Source organism: Poeciliopsis prolifica, unplaced genomic scaffold (assembly GCF_027474105.1).
Source record: "Poeciliopsis prolifica strain line A6 unplaced genomic scaffold, Auburn_PproV2 SCAFFOLD102, whole genome shotgun sequence".
Lineage (NCBI taxonomy): Eukaryota > Metazoa > Chordata > Actinopteri > Cyprinodontiformes > Poeciliidae > Poeciliopsis > Poeciliopsis prolifica.
The window spans coordinates 261992-276247 of record NW_026562477.1 but is presented as its reverse complement, the minus strand read 5'-3'; positions in this window follow the sequence as shown (position 1 = coordinate 276247).

Genomic DNA, 14256 nt, shown 5'->3' with positions numbered 1-14256 from the left:
ATGTTTTCATTTACCTGCAGATTAAAATGTTCCAAACAGATGACAATATTTAACATGTTTAATATAATAAACTAGACAAACTTCATTTGTTAAATCAGAAACTTGCATTCTTATATTTTAGCGTTAAATAAACATGGATTCTGATCTTTATTATTCAGAAATCAAAAACAATAACATATTTTGTGTCGACTCTTTTAGATCTGCTGAAAGAAACTGTTTACATGTTTTTGTCAAATAAGAGCTGAAGAATATATGAGCCCTTTCACACACAAACCCACAGAATGAGACGAAGGCATAAAACTCTGAATGTACGCGCTGCATCTATTATTAAACCTGAGGAACGCCTGCGTGTCTAACAGGAGGCAACCTGAGCTGCACACATCAGAAATAACCTTATTTCATCTGCTGACATGAAGTGTTGCAGCTTCTGAAAGAGTGAGGCTTTCCAAACATTATTTAAGCTTTGCCTGACAAATGCATCAGCTGATTCTGTGACACGTTGACTCAATAAACCAGAGTTTGTCAGCTTTGGATGAAACTTGAGCGAGTTGCTTTGGAATCTGTCGGATTATTGGTGAAAGCACACAGTGGGAGTTTAGAACATTTCCATCTGTTCAGCCCTAAACAACCCGGTTAGCGTGTTGCGTGTATCAAGAACACGTGCCGGTTGCATCATGTTGGTCTGCAGAAGGCTCTGAGGGAAAATGATTTATTCAATCAGGCGCTGACCGAACCCTCGCCTGCTGTTTGGAGCCCTTCAGCTTCACTCCGGCCTGAAACTGCCTTTCCTCACAAAACCTGTTTTATTATCAAATTAACTGCGACTGGAACATTTTGAGGTTTTTGTCTCTTTTTCAGGTGATTTTTGATGTAATGAAAAAAATAAAACCATCAGTGGTTTTGATCCTTTCACAGTAAAATGTGCAGCTGGAGCTCAGACAGCAGCTTCCTTTCATCTGTTCTTACATCACATATTCAATGTTACAAAGAGTCCAAGTCGTTTTAAACCTTTAAGGATAAATCCAGGCTTAAGTCTTTTTTTTGTTACTTGTAAAAGTAACTGGAGTCTCAATTGTTGGTGTCAAAGAAGAATTGGAAATAAAAATAGATTTATAGATACAGATGAATTCTGGTCAGTTTGTTCCTCTGTAAACATGAAAAGCTAAATAAAATACAAAAACTGTTTTTTGTACTTTTTGTACTCATAAAAAATGAGTACAAACTTATCCAGACATGTTCTAACTTTAATTTCAGTGGAAAGCAGCTAATTTATTAAACTTTCATAATCTAACTAACATTTATAGATCTGCTATATTTGTGTGTATCTAGAATTCAACAATGATTCAATACAACTTGATTCATTCTGATTCAATGTTTTATTTCACTAAATATTCTATTTATTTGACATAATACAGAAACAGGGGAGAAAATAAGAAAATTAAGATTTATTGAATTACTGAAAAAGCTGCAAGTTTTGTATTTTAATTATAATGGAATCAGTTCTAAGCTTCTGAAGTTTAGAGTCTGAGCAGAATAAAGGGAAATAAACCTGGAGAGCAGTTCTGGTTTATTTCTCTCCAGTGATTCCTGCAGACCTGTTGATTAAGCACTCGTGTCAACACTTTGTTGAATAAATGTTTCTAATTTCTCCTTATCGTTATTGACATGGCGACGTTCTGCTGAGAGCATCTCCACCTGCTGAGCTGCAGGTCGATTTACTTCCTGGATTAGGAGCAACGTTTTTAATCTAATGGCTGCAGTGGCTGGTTGTAAGTCATATGCATAATGAGCTGGTTTTATGTCATATGCATAATGAGCTGGTTTTATGTCACGTGCATAATGAGCTGGTTTTATGTCATATGCATAATGAGCTGGTTTTAAGTCATATGCATAATGAGCTGGTTTTATGTCATATGCATAATGAGCTGGTTTTATGTCATATGCATAATGAGCTGATTTTATGTCATATGCATAATGAGCTGGTTTTATGTCATATGCATAATGAGCTGGTTTTAAGTCATATGCATAATGAGCTGGTTTTATGTCATATGCATAATGAGCTGGTTTTAAGTCATATGCATAATGAGCTGATTTTATGTCATATGCATAATGAGCTGGTTTTATGTCATATGCATAATGAGCTGATTTTATGTCATATGCATAATGAGCTGATTTTATGTCATATGCATAATGAGCTGGTTTTATGTCATATGCATAATGAGCTGGTTGTAAGTCATATGCATAATGAGCTGGTTTTATGTCATATGCATAATGAGCTGGTTTTATGTCAACTGCATAATGAGCTGGTTTTATGTCATATGCATAATGAGCTGGTTTATGTCACGTGCATAATGAGCTGGTTTTATGTCAACTGCATAATGAGCTGGTTTTATGTCATATGCATAATGAGCTGGTTTTATGTCACGTGCATAATGAGCTGGTTTTATGTCATATGCATAATGAGCTGGTTTTATGTCATATGCATAATGAGCGGGTTGTAAGTCATATGCATAATGAGCTGGTTTATGTCATATGCATAATGAGCTGGTTTTATGACATAATGAGGCCAAATGATCAACAACAATAAACAACAGTGATTATTTGACATGCTGAAAGGAGTTGCAACTGGACAGTTGGATCATAATTAAACTTAAAGAATTAAAGAAAATAAACCTTCAGAGGCTTGAATTTAGTTTGATGTCTGCAGTTGAAACCAGAAGTTTACATACACCTGTTTTTTCTGTGTCTAAAATCAAATCAGACCAAATGTCTGTTAGTTATTTCTACGGGATAAATCCCACAATAAACAGTCAGATTTATGTATCAATAATGTCTTCAGAATCAGAAGTTTGCATAGAGATTCATTACTATTTCTATAAACAATTAGGAAAGCCCAGATAACTAGAATGATAATAGATTATAGTAACTGAGGGGTAAACTAGACAAACATTTAGAGCAAACTCACATCTTCAATCTGTCACTTCATCATAAAATCACTTATGCTTTTTATTCATTTCTCAAAGTTCATAAGATTTTTCTCTTTATTCCATAAGTTTGACGTTTCCACTGAAGAAAAACTTCACAGTGAAACTATTTGTTGGCATAAAAAGCCGCGTCGTTTTCGTCTTAGGCTCCAGCAGGTTTTATGTCTGGATGAATTTCATCAGGACTCATAAAATCGTAAGATTCTGAAAATAAAAAAGAGATGAATATTAGAGGTTTGTCTCAGACGGTTGGTGGAGAACATTATTAAAGTTTGGATTATTTATCTGAAATTCTAACAAGTAAACCTTCCCGTTTCCCTGGCAACAATAAACTGAATTTCACGGATAAAATCTGAACCAAAGTTTCTTCAGACCTTCACGCCGTTTCTCTGAGCAGCGACAGCCGGAGAGAACAGAGATTATTTCACTATGCAGCGCGTTTCAATCATGACGATGAAATGCTGCAGGATGAGGTGGGATTAAAGGAGTTACCATGACGATTAAAGTCCAATGATGATATTTCACTTCATCAAAAAGACAAAGTGCCGCAGAGTCTGCTGGAAGCACAGAGGAAGCTTTTACTTCACTCTTTCTCTTTAAGCTCAAAGAGATTTTTCAAAGCAGCATCTTCAGTCAGACGACGTCGTCCGTTTATGAGCCTTCAGCCCCTGAACTTCCTCATGAAGACACGGCTGACCCGGTGATGCTGCCGCTCACCTGCCTGCTGCTTCCGGAGGAGTTTGGTGGGAAAGCGGAGTTAGCGCATCGTTCCAGGCTTCAGAACGGAGCTGAGCAGAAAACACAAGGTCAAAAGGCCAGGAGATGATCTGAGGCTGGGAGCCGGACGGAAACTTTGTGAACGTTTCCCTCCGTGTCTGTTTGATGGAAGAACCTGTGCAGACTTTATGCAGACAGCTTGTTAACATTTGCAGTCTGATGCATGGACGTCTGATGGAGCGGCTCAGTCAGTAATTTGGGAGAAAAATCATCACAATGAAAGCAAACGCTTCCCTCAGTGTAACAGCTGACCTTTATGTTTCTGACTAAATTCTCTATTAATATAAATAAATGATACTTTAAATCAAAGATAATAAACTACTGCAATGAAACATTACAAAAAGAGCAATTATTTAATTTATCATGGAGAAAATTGGTACATTTGGGCCTGGAGGAATATTTTCTGTTTCCTCCTGGCTGAGAACATACTTCATTAATTCTGATTAATTATCTTTATAAACTTTTATGTCTTATAAAATGTGATGCAATTTATCACTTTTTTCTTTTACGTACAAAAGCTCAGAGCGGAACCTTCATCATGTTTCTGGTACGACCTTAAATCTGACGCACAAATTCGACTCTCAGGTCTCTTTAGGAATAATTTAGGATTCTAAGGCTGATCTGGAAAAGACGTGTTAGAAGCAGTTAGCCTGTCATTGAAGCTAGCCCTTAGTAGCATCTCAATGCTAAACATGTAGCAGCTATTGCTAATATTAGCATCCATGGACAATCAGGAGTTCCTGAAACACTGGAGCACAATAGAAATTTCCACCAATTTAATAGTAGAATTAAAAACAAATATTTGTTGCTGAATAGTAGATTGAATAGTTTGAACTGAAAATTGTCCCTTTTTTTTCCTCAGCATTTGGTTTCCAAATGAAATTAAACTTTAATTACAGACCCTGAAATAAACAAACACTGTAATTATAACATTATAATATTATAATATTAACCAATCACTGAGGCTCAGTTTTTAATCTGTCATTTTATTACTCAATAAGACTTTAAACTACACATTCTGGCTAAAATAAAAGTCAATCTGGATTTCGGTACAAGCCTCTGATTGGATAATTAGATCATTTTTCAGTGATCAATCATCCACTCTGGAGCAACATGGTCAGATTAACGTGGTCAGATTAACGGTCAGATAACGTGGTCAGATTAACGGTCAGATTAACGTGGCCTCTTGCAGAGAGTTGGGTGCATCAGGACAAGAGGAGCAGATGATGCGATGCACGTGGGCCTGTGGAGGCAGCATCATGATGTGGGGCTGCTGCAGCCTGCTGCTCTGTCCGATGCTTTCATGCACAACCAGCAGGTTTCTCTAAATTGCCAAGTTTCCATTAAGCAAATTTATTTTTCTAATTCCAGTTGCTGTCATTTTGTCTATAGAAATACAGCTGGTGATTGATCAGCAAAGTCTTGTGATGTCTTCTTTTTTGAAAATCTCTTCTTGTTTTATTTAAGCATTTCCACATCAGTATAAATCACTTCAGTCCGACAGTCAGAACTTTCCATATTTAATTTCCATCCATTTTTCCAAACAGTTGGCAGCATTATCATCTCTGTAATGATTCTGCTTAAAGTCCTGACAGAATCCAGAGTTTATTTACATGCAGAAGGAAAGTTATAAATACTCACTTGATTCTCAGCAGCTTCCTGTTGTGAGAAGACGGAGAAGCACATCAAGTGCTGATTGCTTGACCTCGTTTACGGATGAAAAATGCTGCTATTTGTTGATCGTCTTAATAAGGCCCACTGTTTTGCTGTGGTGAATGTGATCAAGGTGTAATTTCCATTAGGCCGGCTGCCCCCTGTGGCTTGAAAGCTCTTTCTGCTCTGCTTTATTAGCGCCGCAGCGGCGAGTGAATCATTCGCCGGACTCGTAGAGCCAGGGTTTGTCTTTGCTGTCTGGGGTTTCAGAAAAGGAGAAGTCAGTGAAAGGGTTGGAGGATAAACTCATTTTCTTCAAAAAACCTATTATGATTTTCTTCACCTTGATAAAATAAAACCTCAGCAGTTAAAGGCCAATTATGATGATTTGTGCCGCCTAATATTGTGAAATGATGGTGAAAATCTCCACAGGGGTTTGACAGAATTTTAGATCAATACCAGTGAATTAGGAATAACTTCTCAGAAAGCTGACATTTCTGGGTTTTTAAAAGCTCTTATTCTCTGGCTGCTGCTCTGTTTTAAAGCAATAATTTGGATCTTGAGGATCCCCATTAGCTGTACTTTCTTCATTATCTGCAGCTAAAACAAGAGCCGCCGCTCTGCTAGTGCTGCTAATGGGCGTGTTGGCTCCTTCAGCGGAAACCCAAACCTGTCCCAAACCTTCATGCAGTTTGAGGAATAAAGATTTTTACTTGAGGCATCTTTTTCCATGCATAATGTAACCTTGCAATAAATGTTCTTTCCTGATTTTTAGATTTTTGCCTAAAACTTTAGAGAAGTGTATTTCGGTTTGGAGTTCTTCACAAGAAGCAAAGCAAATGTTTCGTTGAGTTCAAACAACTGAAAGCTGCAGCAGGTGAGTTCTGGTGCAGAAACGTCTGTTGGTTTGAAACAGCAGGAAGAAAAACAAATTGAGCATGTGGACAAATAAAACACATTTTACTTCAAATTTATCGAACAAAACATGCAGCTGATGCTTTTTAAAGCATCACGTTGTGAGTTTCCTCCTCAGAGCCGCTTGAACGTTTCAGACAGCAACCGAAATAAATTCATCACAAAATCCTCCAACCTGTTGGATGAGAAGCAGTTCCACACACCAACTCGTCATGGCCGCCGCATCCAACCACATCCAGCCACATCCAGCCACATCCAGCCACATCCAACCACATCCAACCACATCCAGCCACATCCAACCACATCCAGCCACATCCAGCCACATCCAGCCACATCCAACCACATCCAACCACATCCAGCCACATCCAACCACATCCAGCCACATCCAGCCACATCCAACCACATCCAACCACATCCAACCACATCCAGCCGCATCCAGCCACATCCAACCACATCCAGCCGCATCCAACCACATCCAGCCACATCCAGCCACATCCAACCACATCCAACCACATCCAACCACATCCAGCCGCATCCAGCCACATCCAACAACATCCAGCCACATCCAACCACATCCAGCCACATCCAACATCCAACCACATCCAGCCACATCCAGCCACATCCAACAACATCCAACCACATCCAACCACATCCAGCCACATCCAGCCGCATCCAACCACATCCAGCCACATCCAACATCCAACCACATCCAGCCACATCCAACCACATCCAACCACATCCAGCCACATCCAGCCGCATCCAACCACATCCAGCCACATCCAACATCCAACCACATCCAGCCACATCCAGCCACATCCAACAACATCCAACCACATCCAGCCACATCCAACCACATCCAACCACATCCAGCCACATCCAGCCGCATCCAACATCCAACCACATCCAGCCACATCCAGCCACATCCAACAACATCCAACCACATCCAGCCACATCCAACCACATCCAGCCACATCCAGCCACATCCAACCACATCCAACCACATCCAGCCACATCCAGCCGCATCCAACCACATCCAGCCACATCCAACATCCAACCACATCCAGCCACATCCAGCCACATCCAACAACATCCAACCACATCCAGCCACATCCAGCCACATCCAACCACATCCAACCACATCCAGCCACATCCAACCACATCCAGCCACATCCAGCCACATCCAACAACATCCAACCACATCCAGCCACATCCAGCCACATCCAACCACATCCAACCACATCCCAGCCACATCCAACCACATCCAACCACATCCAGCCACATCCAACATCCAGCCACATCCAACAACATCCAACCACATCCAACCACATCCAGCCACATCCAACCACATCCAACCACATCCAGCCACATCCAACAACATCCAACCACATCCAGCCACATCCAACCACATCCAGCCACATCCAGCCGCATCCAACCACATCCAGCCACATCCAACATCCAACCACATCCAGCCACATCCAACCACATCCAACCACATCCAGCCGCATCCAACATCCAACCACATCCAGCCACATCCAGCCACATCCAACAACATCCAACCACATCCAGCCACATCCAACCACATCCAGCCGCATCCAACCACATCCAGCCACATCCAGCCGCATCCAACCACATCCAACCACATCCAGCCACATCCAGCCACATCCAACCACATCCAACCACATCCAGCCACATCAACCACATCCAGCGCATCCAACCACATCCAGCCACATCCAGCCACATCCAACCACATCCAGCCGCATCCAACCACATCCAGCCACATCCAACCACATCCAGCCACATCCAACCACATCCAACCACATCCAACCACATCCAGCCACATCCAACCACATCCAGCCGCATCCACCACATCCAGCCACATCCAACCACATCCAACCACATCCAGCCACATCCAACCACATCCAGCCACATCCAACCACATCCAGCCACATCCAACCACATCCAGCCGCATCCAACCACATCCAACCACATCCAGCCACATCCAACCACATCCAACCACATCCAGCCGCATCCAACATCCAACATCCAGCCACATCCAGCCACATCCAACAAATCCAATCACATCCAGCCACATCCAACCACATCCAATCACATCCAGTAACATCCAGCCGCATCCAACCACATCCAGCCACATCCAACATCCAACCACATCCAGCCACATCCAGCCACATCCAACAACATCCAACCACATCCCATCCAACCACATCCAACCACATCCAACCACATCCAACCACATCCAGCCACATCCAACATCCAACCACATCCAGCACATCCAGCCACATCCAACAACATCCAACCACATCCAGCCACATCCAACCACATCCAGCCACATCCAGCCGCATCCAACCACATCCAGCCACATCCAACATCCAACCACATCCAGCCACATCCAGCCACATCCAACAACATCCAACCACATCCAGCCACATCCAGCCACATCCAACCACATCCAACCACATCCAGCCACATCCAGCCACATCCAACAACATCCAACCACATCCAGCCACATCCAGCCACATCCAACCACATCCAACCACATCCAGCCACATCCAACCACATCCAGCCGCATCCAACCACATCCAACCACATCCAGCCACATCCAACCACATCCAACCACATCCAACCGCATCCAGCCACATCCAGCCACATCCAACCACATCCAACCACATCCAACCGCATCCAGCCACATCCAGCCACATCCAACCACATCCAACAACATCCAACCACATCCAGCCATCCAAACCACATCCAACAACATCCAACAACATCCAACAACATCCAACCACATCCAGCCACATCCAGCCACATCCAGCCACATCCAGCCACATCCAACCACATCCAGCCACATCCAGCCACATCCAACCACATCCAACCACATCCAGCCGCATCCAACCACATCCACATCCAGCCACATCCAACAACATCCAACCACATCCAGCCACATCCAACCACATCCAACCACATCCAGCCACATCCAGCCACATCCAACAACATCCAACCACATCCAGCCACATCCAACCACATCCAACCACATCCAACCACATCCAACCACATCCAGCCGCATCCAACCACATCCAACCACAGCCAGCCACATCCAACACATCCAGCACATCCAACCACATCCAACCACATCCAACCGCATCCAACCGCATCCAGCCACATCCAGCCACATCCAACCACATCCAACAACATCCAACAACATCCAACCACATCCAGCCACATCCAACAACATCCAACCACATCCAACCACATCCAGCCACATCCAACCACATCCAACCGCATCCAGCCGCATCCAACCACATCCAACCACATCCAGCCACATCCAGCCACATCCAACCACATCCAGCCGCATCCAGCCACATCCAACCACATCCAGCCACATCCAACCACATCCAACCACATCCAACCACATCCAGCCACATCCAACATCCAACCACATCCAACCACATCCAACCACATCCAACCACATCCAGCCACATCCAATCCATCCAACCACATCCAACCACATCCAACCACATCCAGCCACATCCAGCCACATCCAGCCACATCCAACCACATCCAGCCACATCCAACCACATCCAACCACATCCAACCACATCCAACCACATCCAACCACATCCAACCACATCCAGCCACATCCAGCCACATCCAGCCACATCCAGCCACATCCAACCACATCCAACCACATCCAACCACATCCAGCCACATCCAGCCACATCCAGCCACATCCAACCACATCCAACCACATCCAGCCTCTCCTGTCCTCCCTGCAGGCCTGGAGGTCAAAGAGCCATGCGACGGCTCTTTGACCTCCAGGCCTGCAGAAACTCTCGGCAGCATTCCTGCCTGCAGGCGTTTGGAGAAAGGCAGAGCGCTCAGTTCTCTGGTCTAAAGTCACCTTTTCTGTTCCAAGTCAGACTCCTTTCATTTGGAACGAAAACATATGAGGAAAATTCTATTTAATATTAAGTTTCCCTTTAATCAAACAGATCTGACACATAAAAGTCAACCTTTAAATCTTCCCTGGATCCCTGCTAGCCTGTTAGCATGCAGGTGGAGGACCTTCACCCTCATCCTGAAGATCCTTTGTTCAGTAAAGGTCATAAATTAATTATTGCTCCTTCAGGGTTTAATAAAAACTGACTGGAGACATGTGGGTGTTTAATTTACACAAACTGCTGGAGTTTAGGGGTGAAGCAGCTGACACAGGAGGAAATCTTCCAGAGCGCGGTGAACCTGAACGCCTCGCCGCCCCTGGAGGTCCTCAGAAGAAGCTTTATTAAATGAACCTCTGGCAAAGTGCAGCACTAGTGCCGTGTCAGCGGGGAATCCTCTTCTCCCGCTCAATTGAGACTTCAAACCCAGCTGCTCGGGCCGTTCTGGGATAAATACAGGCTATGATGCTGCCTACGCACAGCGGGCCGCCCGACAGGCCCCGACAGGCCCCCTCCCCCAGCAGCTGCCATGGCTGCAGTTACCGCTCAAAGCTCTGAGGCTGTTTGTGTAAACAGGATCATTTTGTGGGTTCGAGTCGCAGACGGAAGGATGAGGACATGGTGGCGTCTTGCAGCACATCGTGGCGTCTTGCAGCACATGGTGACGTCTTGCAGCACATGGTGACGTCTTGCAGCACATGGTGACGTCTTGCAGCACATGGTGGCGTCTTGCAGCGCATCGTGGCGTCTTGCAGCACATGGTGGCGTCTTGCAGCACATGGTGGCGTCTTGCAGCACATGGTGGCGTCTTGCAGCACATCGTGGCGTCTTGCAGCACATGGTGACGTCTTGCAGCACATGGTGGACGTCTTGCAGCGCATGGTGACGTCTTGCAGCGCATCGTGGCGTCTTGCAGCACATGGTGGCGTCTTGCAGCACATGGTGGCGTCTTGCAGCACATCGTGGCGTCTTGCAGCACATCGTGGCGTCTTGCAGCTGGTGGAGGGATTTGGTTAACTGCAGTCATCACAGCTGTGAGGAGAATCACTGCAACTCAACTCATTTAAAGGTTCAACTCAGTGAAATGCTGACCTGTGTTCAACCAACTTGTTCTCACTGAATGTTTTAAACGGTTTTCTGGTATGACTGGACATCACTTCCTGTTTATGACTGAACTGATTTACGTTTGGACAGATGAATCTCCAGAGGTCATAATGCTGAGCGGATATCTTGGCTGATATCTTGGCGTACTGCATGAACACAGAGCGCTGTACGTCCTCAGACAGCTTCGGCCTGACTCAACCAGGCAACGGCGGCCATCTTTATGCAGACCCACCCAGGTCGGCGGCGTGCGAGTTGTGATGGAGGCTTGTGTTCTGACTCCAGGCATAAAAAAACTAATAAATAAAAACTAAACTCTAACAAAAGATTCAGCTTTCCCCTTTATGAGAGGAGAAAATGCTGCCTTCGCTGTTTCTTCAGTCACCATGATCATCAGTTTGCTTTGAGGCTTCCAGCTTTTGAACCATATTTTCTGTGTGGTATACAGAAGCCGAGGGTTTATAGATCAGCTCTCTTTCCATCTGTCAGGAAGCAGCAGCTACCCTGAGGCTTAAAGACAGAATCAGAGAGCTGAAGGGAGACGAGTGATCGACGCCTCTCCAGAGACGCCGGCTGCTCTGATGTAAATTCAGGAGAACAGAAAAAAGGTGACGAACTTATTGGAAATGTGTCGGGGGCCGTTGGATGTTGGGACAGTGAGGCGTCCTGCCAGGAGACAGAGCAGGTCTGGGATCAGCCCAGAGGCCGTCGCCTTCCTAACCCCGAGCGCCGCCCTGCTGGAGCGCGCCCTGGTGGAGCGCCGCGTGCTGGAGCGCCGCCCTGGTGGAGCGCCGCCCTGCTGGAGCGCCGCGTGCTGGAGCGCCGCCCTGCTGGAGCGCCGCCCTGCTGGAGCGCCGCGTGCTGGAGCGCCGCCCTGCTGGAGCGCCGCCCTGCTGGAGCGCCGCGTGCTGCATCAGTCGGTCACATGGAGGACAGGATGAAAAATAACAAGCAGCCACCTGAACACCGATATGCAGATTTTACATAAAAGAAGAGCTGCTCTGTTTGAAGCAGGATGATGTGTCTGCACATCGCATGGGGGTGGAAATCACAGTATGAGAGGGCAACAGAAGCTGGGGGGCATTTTTAGGCACTTTTACCTTCCTGCTGTACAAACAGATTTATTTCAACTTCAACAAAAAGATGTAGGAAATTTTAAAACTTTGCCTGTTGGCAAGGTGCAGCTCTGTAACTTGGAGTATGATCATAGTTTCACATATTTTTATAGGTGCATCTCATATTATATAAATTCATCACAGACAGGATTTATTTCTGGTGCTGCCATCGATCGTCTAGAAACTGTTGGGGATTTATTTCTGTTGGTTCCGAACAGAAATAAAGATCTTCTGAACATTTGGATATTACAGTGTGGCAAGGCAGAAATGGGGCTGTAGTGCTACTGCTAACACTGCTAATACTATAAAGCATGTCCATTTAATGTAGCTATCTGTACTCAGTCCTGAATGAATTGCTTTCAGCAAACAGTATCTTTGTAACTCAAACTGTTCTGATCTTTGTAATTAATGTAGTAGGCTGAACGTCTCAGGTATAGAAACATGCAGAAACACTCAGGTAGTTTTCCACACCACCGCGATAGACTCGGTTCAATAGGAACCAAAACTGCAACACTTTCACCTCCAGCTGCCGTGAAGTCAAACCAACCTGTTCCCCTCCTGGCCTGTGGGGGCGCTGCACCAACAACCACTGAAGGAAACAACTAAAACCTCTGAAGACACTGAGAGCAACTTTCTTCTTCACCAGATGGAAACAAGATGGAGGCGTCAGATGTTAGCGGTTGGAGAATTTCTCTTCAGTCTTTGGCTGAAGACCAGGAGCCATTTCCCCTGCTAACGCTAGGCTAGCACTTTTGTTTTGGTTGCATTTACCCAGAATGCCCTGTGCTGTAGTCACCTCTTGCTTTTGGAGCGGTCTCTGGTCCGCTTGGCGTTCGCATATGCATTAAAACTGAAGCGGCGTTTCCTGCAGCCGAACCCAGACTGAGGTTAGAGTTTGATACGTCTCCCCAAACGAACCGGATTTTACAGGCAGACGGACTGGAGTGGGATTGAGGGGGACTGAACATGCTGGTGTGAATGATGCAGCCTTAATGTCATTAAGTTATTGGTTCTTAAGTGTTTTAATTGTTTATGAAGTTGCATGTTGTTTTTCTCAGATTTCTTTGTAAAACTTTTTATGGTCTTATTCTTTGAAGGATGAAAGGAAGCCAAGTCAACATTCGTTTCAACGCCTCTGATTTAAAGCTGCGTTATGAGATTTTCATCACTGATGGTGCAGAGGTGCAAAGCTGTAAAAAGTATATATCTGTTTAGAGGTTCATTTTAGCTAAACACACAAAACTGCAAATGTTATTTCATGAGTCATAAAAAGCCTGAGTGCCTAAAGAGAATAAAAAAGTATGCGGTGTGTTCATGGAAGAGTGATAAAATACTCCGCTCCCTTTCTGACCTCTGCTGCGGTGCACCTGGCAGAGCTGTCAGCACAGAGAGAAATCCTGACAGAGGCACCAGGAATGTTGTCCCGTCTCCAGTCGGGGCGCCACTGTTTGGCTGACCTCTTCCTGCAGCAGAGCTGAGGGCGGCAGAATCACTGAGGCGCTCGCTCGCTCGCCCCCCCCCCCCTCTCTCTCTCTCTCGCTCGCTTCAGGAGAGGCTGGCCTGGCGCTCAGAGCCTGCAGAGGAGCTGCTGGTGTCACAAACACTCAAACTACATTCACACCCAGAGATTCAGACACACAAACTGTGTTCAACATAAAATGGTTCTCTGAGAAACTCGAACAGAAAAGAATCCTTGATGAATCACTTTCAGCTCAGAGCTTCATTCAGTCCTGCTCTGCGGTCAGCGATCGTCAAGGA